General features: G+C 48.2%; 1 protein-coding gene across 1 annotated transcript in view; it reads right to left on the reverse strand.

The window, feature by feature from the left end:
* The window catches only part of GIPR (gastric inhibitory polypeptide receptor), a 1,954,711-nt gene that overhangs the window by 523,118 nt on the left and 1,418,702 nt on the right, over positions 1–12,891 (reverse strand). The gene's annotated exons all lie outside the window — the stretch shown is intronic.

Raw genomic sequence — 12,891 nt, forward strand, 5'->3', positions numbered from 1 at the left:
ATGACCCACTACACTACACAAACACCACTGCACTACTCTAAACCCTAAAATACTACCCCCTACACTACACAAACACCACTGCACTACTCTAAACCTTAAAACACTACCCCCCGAGGGGGAGGAGCCTAGATGGCCGCGTAGGCTTGTGGCTCCCGAGCGCCTCCGCAACCTCCCACGTCTATCCTGTCATAATCCTGATTTTTTCGATGGGCTTTTGTTTATGATCTTGCGCTAAGGTGCCGCTCGTTTTCCAAATCGAAATTGGACTCCGGGAACGTGTTTTTTGGCGATCTGAAGTTTGCGGCCTTCTCCGGCCTTGGTGCCGAACTCGGGTTGGTGAGGTGCCCGGCCGCGAATTGAACAACAGCGGCATGCCAGGCTGGGCCTGCCCCGGACCCCGTGCTTTCACTTTCGGTTTCGAGTTGAGCTACCGAGACTGATGCGTGGGACATTGGGAGAGCTGCGCAGAGTACGGAGTGCAAGGCCTAGTCTTGAACTGTAAATGGGCCTTTTTCAGTTAGCGGCCCGGATCTCCTGGCCTTCCTCCGGGTGCTGGAGGGTGCTGACCTTGCTGATCGCTGACGATGACGACGAGAGTGGACGGCGACAAACTGAAACCCAAATCTACCCGGAGGGGAGCCTATTGCCAGGACAACAATATGGACCGCTATGCACAGCCAAAGGGATCCCCTAGTGGATCGCGTAAATCGCCTGAGCCGCCCAAGGAGGCCTCGGGCGCATCATCCGAATTGACCCTGTTTGATGTCATGGGGGCCATTGAGGAGATGAAGGTGACTGTGAACCAGCAATTGGATACTCTGGCTAACAAATTGGACTCGGTGCTGATTGATGTCACCTTGGTCAGAGCGGACCTGTCGAAAACCAATGACCGGGTCGACTCATTGACCCAAGCAGCGTCGAGCCTAACGGTAGATGTGGCCGCCTTGCAGACGACGGTGCGGAGGTTGCAGCTCGCCAGTGACCTGACCGAGCGTCGCCTTGAGGACTCCGAAGGCAGGGCCAGACGGAACAACGTCCGCATTATCGGCGTGCCCGAACGGTCGGAGGAGTCTGCTGTGGATCTTTTTGTGGAGGATCTAGTGGTGACTCATCTAGCACCCAAAGGGCTGAGCAAGTTCTTCGCTGTGGAACGGGCCCACAGGATCCCGGGGGGTGCGCCCAAGGTGGGTGCCCCCCCGCGGCCTATCATTGCCCGACTTTTTAATTTTCGGGATAGAGACGCTATCCTGCAGGCGTCGAGGGTGGCTGGGCCATTACGATTTGAGAACTCTAATGTTAGCTTTTACCCAGACTTTACACAAGCGGTTCAAAAGCAACGGATGGGATTCTCGGCCATCAAACGGCGCTTGAGAGACATGGAGTTCAAGTATGCGATGCTGTTCCCGGCTAGGCTGCTGGTCGAGTTGGATGGTCGCTCCCACTTCTTCGACCGGCCGGAGGCGGTGGGAGAGTGGCTGGATGCCCTGCCCAAGAGTCGGGATCGGGAGGGTCGGATGGCGGAGAGCGGAGAGGGTTTGACGGAGTAGGAATGGAACTGTGATCCTGGTGATGGACTGTATTGGTAACGTTTTGCACCTGTGGCTGCACTGGACTCCAGTTTGTAACGCTTTGCCCCGTGGTATTTGGAGGTTGCGGGGGGCTTGCTGGGGCCCTTTCCTCCTTCTGGGGTTTTTTCTTGTCCTTTTTTCATATTGGGGCGACATGCACACTGCATGTTGGGGGGGCTGTTCGGGCTCACGCAGGGGTGCAGGGAGGGGGGAGTTTTGTTGGGGTTGATGAGGGGGGTTGGGGTTTGTTTGTTTGTTTCACAAGGCGGGGTAATATTTTTTGCTGTGCTATTATGATTGTGCTCCCCGGGAGGGGGATATTTTGTGCTGGGAGGGATGGGGGGTAGGGGACTGAGACTTCTTTCCTGGAATGTGAATGGGCTGGGGGACAGGATAAAGCGGGGGGTAGTCCTGCAGTTCTTGAAACGTATTTCGCCTGACATTGTGTTCTTGCAGGAAACGCACCTCATAGGGAACTCTTTTCATGCCATGAACAGACGAGGATATCGCCTCCTGGCCCATTCTGGTTTCACCTCTGGCTCGAGGAAAGTGGGCAGCTTAGTCAGGACCTCTCTCCCGCTGGTGGTGGATGAGGTGCTCCACGACGACAGAGGGCGCTACACTGCGCTGGTGGGGAGGTGGGAGGGTTGATTGATTTCGCTGGTCGCGGTCTACGTGCCGCCGGGCCTGCAGACGGCCACCTACGCTGATTTGAGGCGCCTGCTGCTTGGGCTCCCGGGGGGGGTGTTGGTACTGGGGGGGGACTTTAATGCGGTGGTTTCCGGTGTTGAGGATCGATACCCCCCCAGGGACCTCCCTCGGGCTCAGAACTTGCTGGGGGGCTATCTGGATACCCTAGGACTGATAGATTGCTGGCGGTTGAAACACCCTGGACACGTGCAATATACCTTCCACTCCGGGGCCCACGGTAGTCTTTCGAGGCTTGACTATATGCTAGTGCCTGCGGCCCAGGCGGGAATGATCGGAGAGGTGCGACACTTGGCGCGCGGTATATCTGATCAGTCCCCCCTTTTGCTGCACCTAGATATCGCCCTGGGGGCGGAGGGGAGGGTGGCTCTGATCAACCCCTGGTACCTCCGGAACCCCACGATTCGTGCAGACCTGGTTAAGTCTTTGGAACACTATTTTAATGATAACGTGGGGTCGGTGTCTTCCGCCGTCTCCCTTTGGGAGGCCTTTAAGACGGTGCTCCGGGGCCAGGCCGTATCTCTCATTTCCCACACCAAAAAATGCGAGGCGCAGGAGGTTGTTCGGCTAGAAAATGAGATCACCGAGTTGGAGAGTTATTTGGAGCAAGGTGTTACGGATGACAGATTGCATGTGCTGGAGCTTAAGCAGGCCGACTATAAGGCGCTGGTTACTGAATCTGCCAGGAGTATGGGCAGGGAGCAACAGGGGCGATTGTATGATATGGGTGATAAGGCAGGGAAGTTGATTGCCTGGTTGGATAAGAAGGAGAGAGCGAGTCGAGTGGTGCCGGAGATTGAGAGGGTGGATGGTGTGCGTGTGACGGACCCCGGTGACATTGTTGATTGCTTTGCGGAGTATTTTCACGGGGTCTACTCTCCGGTCTCAGAGCGATCGGAGGAAGACTCTCGACTGCTGCATCGAGATATTACTCTGCCTTCCCTATCTGATGAGGATAAAGTATTGATGGATGCGGCCCTATCGCCAGATGAGATTGCTTTGGCCATTCGCTCCATTGCCTCGGGTAAGGCCGTGGGTCCTAATGGACTTCCCATCGAATTGTATAAGCTGCGCCCAGATGCGATTGCCCCGTATCTCCGGGACATGTTCCTTGAGGCTCAGGCGGCGGGCTCCCTCCCTTCTGACCAACGTCTTGCTACTATTGTTGTTATCCATAAGGAAGGGAAGCCGCGGGATCGGTGTACTTCTTACAGGCCTATCTCTTTGTTAAACGCGGAGCCCAAAATCCTCGCCAAGGTACTGGCCAATCGTCTGATCCGGGTTGTGGGCGACCTGATTCATCAGGATCAATCCGGTTTTATACCCCATTGCAATACTGCTTTGAACCTGCGGCGACTGCATGGCGTCCTTGCTCGCGCCCCATTCATACGTGAGCCGGCCATCTTGGCGTCCTTGGACGCTACCATGGCGTTCGACACCTTGGAATGGCCATACATCTGGACGGCGTTGGCGAAGTTTGGGTTTGGCCCGGGGTTTATCGGTTGGGTGAAATTGCTTTATGACAACCCACTGGCACAGGTAGTGGTCAACGGACGGGTGTCGGCTCCCTTTGTTTTGGGTAGGGGCACCCGACAGGGATGTCCACTGTCGCCTCTTCTCTTTGCGCTTTGCTTGGAGCCCCTTGCGGAATGGTTGCGGTGGCACCCCTCAATACGTGGCCTTAGATGGACGCCGGAATACGAGGATCGTGTTTCCCTATATGCGGACGATATCCTCTTGTATCTTGCATCTCCGCGTAAATCGCTCATTGTATTGGTGGATGTGTTGAGCTCCTTTGGTCGCAACTCCGGATTGGTAATTAACTGGGCTAAGTCTTGTGTATACGTTCTCTCCGGGGAGGCCCCCCCCCTTCCGCGGGGGTGCCCTATCCAGATTGCGGAGTCGGAGTTCACGTATTTGGGTATCTTTATAACCCTGGATCCGGTGGCCCGGTATGAACGGAATCTTCTCCCCCCCCTTCAGCGCCTAAGGGCGGATGTGGCGGGTTGGCGGCGGCTGCCGCTCTCGCCGCTCGGCCGGGCAGCATTGTTCAAAATGATGTCGCTACCACGCTTTTTGTACGCCCTGCAGAACACTATGGACGTAGTGCCGGCCCGTTATTTTCGGGAGGTGGAGTGTCTCCAGCGTCGATTGTTTTGGGATGGGCGGCCGCGGATTGCTCTTGCTAAACTGACCCTACCGTGGTATGACGGGGGGGTCGCCCTCCCTGACATTAAGCAATATTACTGGGCTTCCCAGTTGGCTGCCGTCAATCACGGGATGTATGGCCCTGCTTTGAACCCGGCTTTTGAGATGGACAAATTGCTACTGCCAGGCGGAGACTATAATCGAGCACTATACTCGGGGTCCCTTGATGCGCGGTTGACGGGCCCGACGCGGGTCGCGGTGCAGGTGTGGCATGCAGCAAATGCGGCGATGGGGTGGAGGGATCGCTTGACTCGGGCTACGCCATTGTACGCGTCCCAGCGTTTGGGTTGTCTGCATACTACGAAAGGCTTCGAGAAGTGGGATACGATTGGTATCAGCACGGTAGGGGATCTCTGGACGAAAGGGAAATTTAAGACGTTCGACATGCTGAAAACGGAATACCAGTTGAATGATAGGGAATACTATCGGTATGTTCAAGTTCATCATGCCTTGTGTTCCGTGTTTTCAGACGTGGCGGCTATTCCGGAGCATTCCCCGTTGGAAGACAGAGTATTGGACGGCTATGTGCCGGATAGCACCATTTCGTTGATTTATAAAAAGCTTATCAATGATCGAATGGGTTTGCTGGCCTCATTGCGGGAGACATGGATTGCAGACGGTATAGAACTGGACGACGAGGATTGGGTGTCAGCGGTGGCCTCCCCGAAAGAGGTGGCTATCCCGGCCCGATTGCGGTTCGTCCAGCTTAAGATACTGCACAGAGTGTACGTCACGGGGCCTGGCCTGATGCGTATGGGGTATTCGGTGGATGGTTTGTGTAAGCGAGGCTGTGGGCTACTGGGGACTTTTCTCCATATCTTGTGGGAGTGTCCGGAGGTGACTCGGTTTTGGTGCAGAGTGCATGCGATGTTAGAAGAAGTCACGCATTTTGCCTTGTTGCCGGAGGCACGTAGATGCTTGCTGAATGTCTGGGAGCCGACTGATTACAATGTGACGCAGACGCAATAGGTGACTCTAGGCTATATGATAGCGAAGCGTGACATCGCACAATTGTGGGGCTCCCAGAGGCCGCCAACGGTCTCCGAGTGGAAGGAACACATGGACTGGTGTATGTTTAGAGAGAAAACGGTGTATGTGGCGAGAGGCAAGCCTGGGAAGTGGATTAAGGTGTGGGGTCCCTGGAACTCCTATCGTGGAGGTATTTGCGCCCCGCCCCAGATGCGTGAGATGGATGCCGCTCTGTCTCCCTAGCCCCCGCATTCCTGTATGCTCCTGCGACATGCGCCTTTGTCGCTTCTGCCTTTCCCCCCTCCCCCCCCCTCTGTCTACCCGGGTTGGTTTACTCCCTCGATACGAGGAGCACATGTTTCTGCCATTAACCTCCTCTGCCTTGTGAGTTTGATGTTTTCTGTTTTTCAAAAATATGAAACCTTTCCTGTTTGTTTAGGGACTGCGGCTGTGGCTGACTGTGATAATTAGCACTTTAGTAACTCTTTTGCTGCTTCATTGATGTGCATGTTACGTCGTGCCTAGGTTTACACTGCGTTTAGCGGCCGGCCTGTTGGTTGTAGGCCCATACTTGTATCTTTTCGAAATTGTAATAAAGGTTTTTTTTAAAAAAAAACAAAAAAAAAAAACACTACCCCCAGCACGACCCCCTACACTACACAAACACTACTGCACTACCCTAAACTCTAAAACATGACCCCCAGCACGACCCCCTACAGTACACAAACACCATTGCACTACCTAAACCCTAAATCTACCCCAGCACGATCCCCTACACTACCCAAACACAACTGCACTACCCTAAACTCTAAAGTACTAGCCCCAGCATTACCCCCTACACTACACAAACACCACTGCACTACCCTAAACCCTAAATCTATCCCCAGCACGACTTCCTATACTACCCAAACACCACTGCGCTACCCTAAACCCTAAAACACTACCCCCAGCACGACCCACTACACTACCCAAACACCACTGCACTACCCTAAACTGTAAAACACTACCCCCAGCACGAACCACCTACACTACCCAAACACCACTGACCTACCCTAAACACTAAAACATTACCCCCATCACGACCCCCTACAGTACTCGATCACCACTGCACCACCCTAAACCCTAAAACACTACCCCCAGCACTACCCCCTACACTACAAACATCACTGCACTACCCTAAACCCTAAATTTATCCCCAGACCGACCCCCTACACTACCCAATCACCACTGCACTACGCTAAACCCTAAAACACAACCCCCAGCACAACCCCCTACACTACCCAAACACCACTGCACTACCCTAAACCCATAAACACTTCCCCCAGCATGACCCCCTACACTATCCAAACACCACTGGACTACCCTAAACCCTAAAACACTACCCCCACGCAACCCCCTATACTTCCCAAACACCACTGCACTACCCTAAGCCCTAAAGCACTACCCCCAGCATGACCCCCCACACTACCAAAACAGTACTGCACTACCCTAAACCCTAAAACATGAACCCCAGCATGACCCACTACACTACACAAACACCACTGCACTACCCTAAACCCTAAAATACTACCCCCTACACTACACAAACACCACTGCACTACTCTAAACCTTAAAACACTACCCCGAGCATGAACCCCTACACTACACAAACACTACTGCACTACCCTAAACTCTAAAACATGACCCCAGCATGACCCCCTACAATACACAAACACCATTGCACTACCTAAACCCTAAATCTAACCCAGCACGACCCCCTACACTACCCAAAGACAACTGCACTACCCTAAACTCTAAAATACTACCCCCAGCATGACCCTCTACACTATACAAACACCACTGCACTACCCTAAACCCTAAATCTACCCCCAGCACGACTCCCTACACTACCCAAACACCACTGCACTACCCTAAACCCTAAAACACTACCCCCAGCACGACCCCCTACACTACACAAACACCACGGTGCTACCTAAACCCTAAAACACTACCTGCAGCACGACCCTTTACACTACCCATACACCATTATGCGAAACTAAAACACTACCCCAGCACGACCCCCTACACTACCCAAACACCACTGCGCTACCCTAAACCACTACCCCCAGCATGACCCCCTACACTACCCAAACACCACTGCGCTACCCTAAACCCTAAAACACTACCCCAAGCACGACCCCCTACACTACCCAAACACCACTGCGCTACCCAAAACTCTAAAACACCACCCCAGCACACCCCCTATACTACCCAAACACCACTGCGCTACCCTAAACCCTAAAACACTACCCCAGCGCGACCCCCTACACTACCCAAACATCAAAGCGGTACCCTAAACCCTAAAACACTACCCCAAGCACGACCCCCTACACTACCCAAACACCACTGCGCTACCCAAAACTCTAAAACACCACCCCAGCACACCCCCTATACTACCCAAACACCACTGCGCTACCCTAAACCCTAAAACACTACCCCAGCGCGACCCCCTACACTACCCAAACATCAAAGTGGTACCTTAAACCCTAAAATACTACCCTCAGGACAACCCCCTACACTACCCAAACACAAATGCGCTACCCTAAACCCTAAAACCCTACCACCAGCACGACCCCCGACACTACACAAACACCACTGCACTACCCTAAACCCTAAAACATGACCCTCTATACTACACAAACACCACTGCACTACCCTAAACTGTAAAACACCACCCCAGCACGAACCCCCAAACACTGCCCAAACACCTCTGCATAACCCTAAACCCTAAATCTACCCCAGCACGACCCCCTACACTACCCAAACACCACTGATCTACCCTAAACCCTAAATCTACCCCAGCACGACCCCCTACACTACCCAAACACCACTGCACTACCCTAAACCCGAAAACACTACCCCCAGCACAACACCCTATACTACCCAAACAGAACTGGGCTACCCTAAACCCTAAAACACTGCCCCCAGCATGATACCCCACACTACCCAAACATCAGTGCAGCACCCTAAACCCTAAACACTACCCCCAGCATGACCCCCTACACTACCCAAACACCACTGCGGTACCCTAAACCCTAAAACACTATCCCCAGCATGACCCCCTATACTACCCAAACACCACTGCGCAACCCTAAACCCTAAAACACTAACCCACCACAACACCCTACACTACCCAAACATTACTGCGGTACCCTAAACCCTAAAACACTACCTTCAGCACGACCCCCTACACTACCCAAACACCACTTATCTACCCTAAACCCTAAAACACTACCCCGAGCATGACACCCTGTTAAAGATTACAGGGATCTGTTGGCATGAGCTGAAAGCTTTTTTGTACTTGGCAGCCATTTTAGTTAGCTATGTGCTGGCCATTTGCTGTTTCCCTCATTCAGAGATTTCCACATGCTCAGAAGGGCCTAGCTAGTAGAATGCACCTGCTCCTAGTATAGAACTGTCAGGCTGTTCTAACTGATGTCAGCAACTTATTACTCCTCCTACTTGTTGACTGTGCATTTTCTGTATGACCATCTATGTGTGTAACTCTTCTCATGTGTACTTGTACCGCCTTCTTTTGAGCCCCTGTGTGGGTATATAAGGCCCCTGTTCTCTGTACTCCTTAGAATGCCTCCTACAGTGACTTGAGATTACTGTTGTAACACAAACTCCAGCTTCTGAGGTTAATAACAAAGATGTCTTTTATATTACAGCTTCTGTGCCAATCTCTTCTTTGTTGGTTTAAAAGGACCAGGTGTATCAGTGAAGCCCCTGAGAAGGTTTTGATTTCTTCAATTGGTGCCCTCTGTGAGGCTCATCAGAGAAGTGGCTATCCAAGGGAGTGGTCTTGATGGGAGACAGGAATCTACTGAGGAGGACAGAACAGGGCTCTAGTAAAAAGGTACCATAAACTGAGATTCTGTCTCTTCAGCCCAGTATATTTCTGGTCTTCCTGATTTGACTCCTCCAACTGCTTACCACTCCTGACCGAGAACATTTTTGGCGTGAGTATTCTAAAAACGACCGTTTGGTCACTCAGAACTTGGCAGTTAGAATCTGGAGACCTATGCTAGGTAAGGTCATTTGTGAGATAGTGAGAGAAGTGCACCGGCTGCACAGATAAACGTGAGATATAACGTGATATAACAGTGAGATATAAAGTGATATAACGTGAGATATAAAGTGATATAATGTGAGATATAAAGTGAGACATAAAAAGTGATATAGAGCAATATAACGTGATACAGTGATACAAAGTGATAAAGTGATAACGTGATACAAAGAGATAAAGTGATAAAGTGATATATAGTGATATGGAAATGGAAATTGGCCAATATGTGATGGGAATGTGAGAAATATATTAAATGGAATTAATGTAGGCAGGTAATGAGAAACTTTTGTAAACTTGAACGGCACACTTTGAGTTAAGTGCTACTTTGTGTATAATATTGTATATGCTGCAATATTCTTGGCATGCCTGTTCTTAGCACACATCGTAGAATGTGTTGCTTTCTTGTAGGTACCATTTTGGAACTTGTATAGAATTAGCCGGCTCCCCTAGAGGGGATACCTAACTAGGTTTAGGTATAAAAACGTATTTCTTCCTCGGTGACTAGTACCCCGAGAAACTAAATATGTACATAAAAAAAATCCTGGTCTGTGCACTTAGTAACATTCATAAGTGGTGATATGCAGAGAGTTTTTTTCTTGGTGTTCTGCCAGCCAAATCTAGTGAATATGACTTACAACTAGTATTTACAAATGGTTTGGTTTAAGTACAGTCTGTGGGCTGTCTTTTGTTTCTGTCCTAAGTGTTGATCTGTGGGTTAAATGTGTGTTTAAATGTCTGTGGTTTGTCATATGTGGTACTTGTAAGTGGCGATTGCGCTCTTGGTGCAAGAATGACTAGCCTTAAGCGCGCTCTATTGTGTGTTCTGAGTGTATGACCCCCTTTTGAAAATGTCTGGAAAGAGCTCAATGTGTTTTTTTTTTTCATCATTCTGTTATGCAAAATATCATTAACATAACAAATCGATATTTTATAATAATCCAGCAATTAATTATATAATATATGCTAAATAGCTGCACGCTATCATTAAAATTGACAGAGTAAGACACTATACATGCGTGCAGATTGCCACGATGCTGAAGAGAAAATTAGAATTCACATTGAATAGGAATAAAAAAAGCATCAAAAATGATATTGTGTGTTTTGCAAGAAATAAACTAAGATACAAAATGTCACAGCATTTATCCTTATGTATTAGGTATTAAAAGGCATTCACAATATCTGAGTGAGTTGGTTGTTGCTGAACTAAACACACATTACAGAACGATAGATTTGTGCTGGCTTGAAAGGCGTGTGAATTCAACGCCTGTTCATCTCAAGTAGCTGTGTCAGAACGTGGGTATTTCTGACTCCAGGCCACAGAAAGAAAGAATGCTGAAGTCCACTAAATCCTAAGTCAGTGCAAACACGGTGTAAAACCGTGCATTTCAGACTGCTGTTTTAAAAGTTAAAAATATAGTTTCATTATTTTTGATAACAGAGAAAAGATTGACAGTAGGGATTTCTTTTCTTAATGCCTTTTTAAATAAGGAAATCTGTGGTTTTGATGTTAAATAATGTCTGTCTTTTAAAAGTGGCGCAGACTTTCATGCTTCAAGTTAGGCTTCTGTGCTTAGGGTTATGAATTAATGCGTTTAAATATGATAGGCAAGGGATGCAGCTTGCTTTTCATATGTAAACTCATCAAAATGATTGCATTTATTTAAAAAAAAAAATTTGATTACATAAAAAAATGTTTTTAAAGTTAGGTGCATTAAATTCGTTTTTTAATATTTATAATGCCTAATAATGATACTTTGAACTCCTAGCATCAAAACTGAATGTAAGCAGTGCTGTACCGCAATATAAGGTAACTTACATGTGAAATGTCACTTTACCAAGGCGTACAAAACTCATTTTTATAAGGGTATACATTATACATTTCTGATGCCACATCTCTGGGATATGTAGAGGACATTCTGGGGATGACTATTATGCAAAAAGATTGTAGGATATTCATTTTTAAGTGCCCCAAACATCAAAGTCGAAATTTGGTAAAATTCACTATTTAAATGAGGTTATTCAAATCAGAGCAGCTTTTAAACTGCCTTAGGCTCCAGTAAATGCACATATGTAAGTATAGAATGAATAGCTGACATCTATACTGCTAGATAAGCACTCAGCACACTGCTTACAAATATAAATAAGTACAAAAAACTGGCAAAAGTTATTAAGCTTACCTCTGAATTGTTGGTAGACAGGAATGGAGTGGGATTGCTGTTCAGCTCTCAGTTTCCAGAGTCACTTTGAATTGGGAGAACGGCATGGAAACCCTTGCACACAAAATGGAACAGCTGCTGTAAGGGTTAAAGGTCGAGTTCTACATTTAGGAGCCTAGCAGGGCTCAGCGCAAGGTTTGCTTTGACATTTCGACATTTGAAAAACGAGATGTTAGGGCTGGGAAAGAAAGAGAGGTTTTGCTTACTTTTTTGGCAAAAGCAAGCTTTTGTGCACTGATATGAACAAAAAGCAATATAATAGTATATGTGAGCTCTGATTAAGAGAATGGCTCTGCCATGTATATAGCACTAATGCTTTTAGCGCTGAGTTAAGGAAGCAATGGGATTTAGTTTGAATTAATGCGCCCTCATGTTCCACTTGTAAATTTGCTAAAGGGATTGGTGGTTGGTTATTCATGTTCTTTAGCTAGTTCAATGTGCTATTTACCTCCTATAACTATGTTTATGCCCAGTTGCTACAAATAGGGGTTGCTAGTGTTGACAGAAGTGAAACCTGTTACAGGTTTCCTACTGTCAAAATGGGGGAAGGAGGCTAGCTCCTCTACAAATTAAGGGTAGGCAAATTTATGCTTTCTCTCTCTTTTTCTCATTTTTTTTTAGCCTGTCTAAACTGTCTATGAAATAACCATGAAACAATTAAATTGCTATTCAGTAATACTGTTTTAAACATTGTTAGCATCAATAAAATGAATAAATACATTTGCTATGTTACTGCCCATCCTGTCTGATAAAATTATGAAAGGATGAGTAGTCTAGATTGCTGTTCCCTTATTTGATATTTAAGGGGAACTAGCTGTGGGTAGTTTTTGTTCTACAATTCTCAGGTGATAACACCATTATCGTTTATGTTATTCTCATGCTACATACAGTTTTGCAAGGGCATTACTAGTTTTTATTAGCTAGTCTGTGTAAATAAACTGACAGTCCTTACTAGAGCTGATGTTGCATAGTTTGGATCGTGAAAAGTAGAATGCAGGGAAGATGCCCATGTGATCCTTAGCAAACATTTTTGAGGAAAATATTGTTTTATAGGAGTTTGTTTGTCACAATATGTTCTGCTGGAGAAATGTATGTACCCATTAATGTTGAAGTT

This window comes from Triturus cristatus, chromosome 9, assembly GCF_964204655.1.
Source record: "Triturus cristatus chromosome 9, aTriCri1.1, whole genome shotgun sequence".
NCBI classification, from domain to species: domain Eukaryota; kingdom Metazoa; phylum Chordata; class Amphibia; order Caudata; family Salamandridae; genus Triturus; species Triturus cristatus.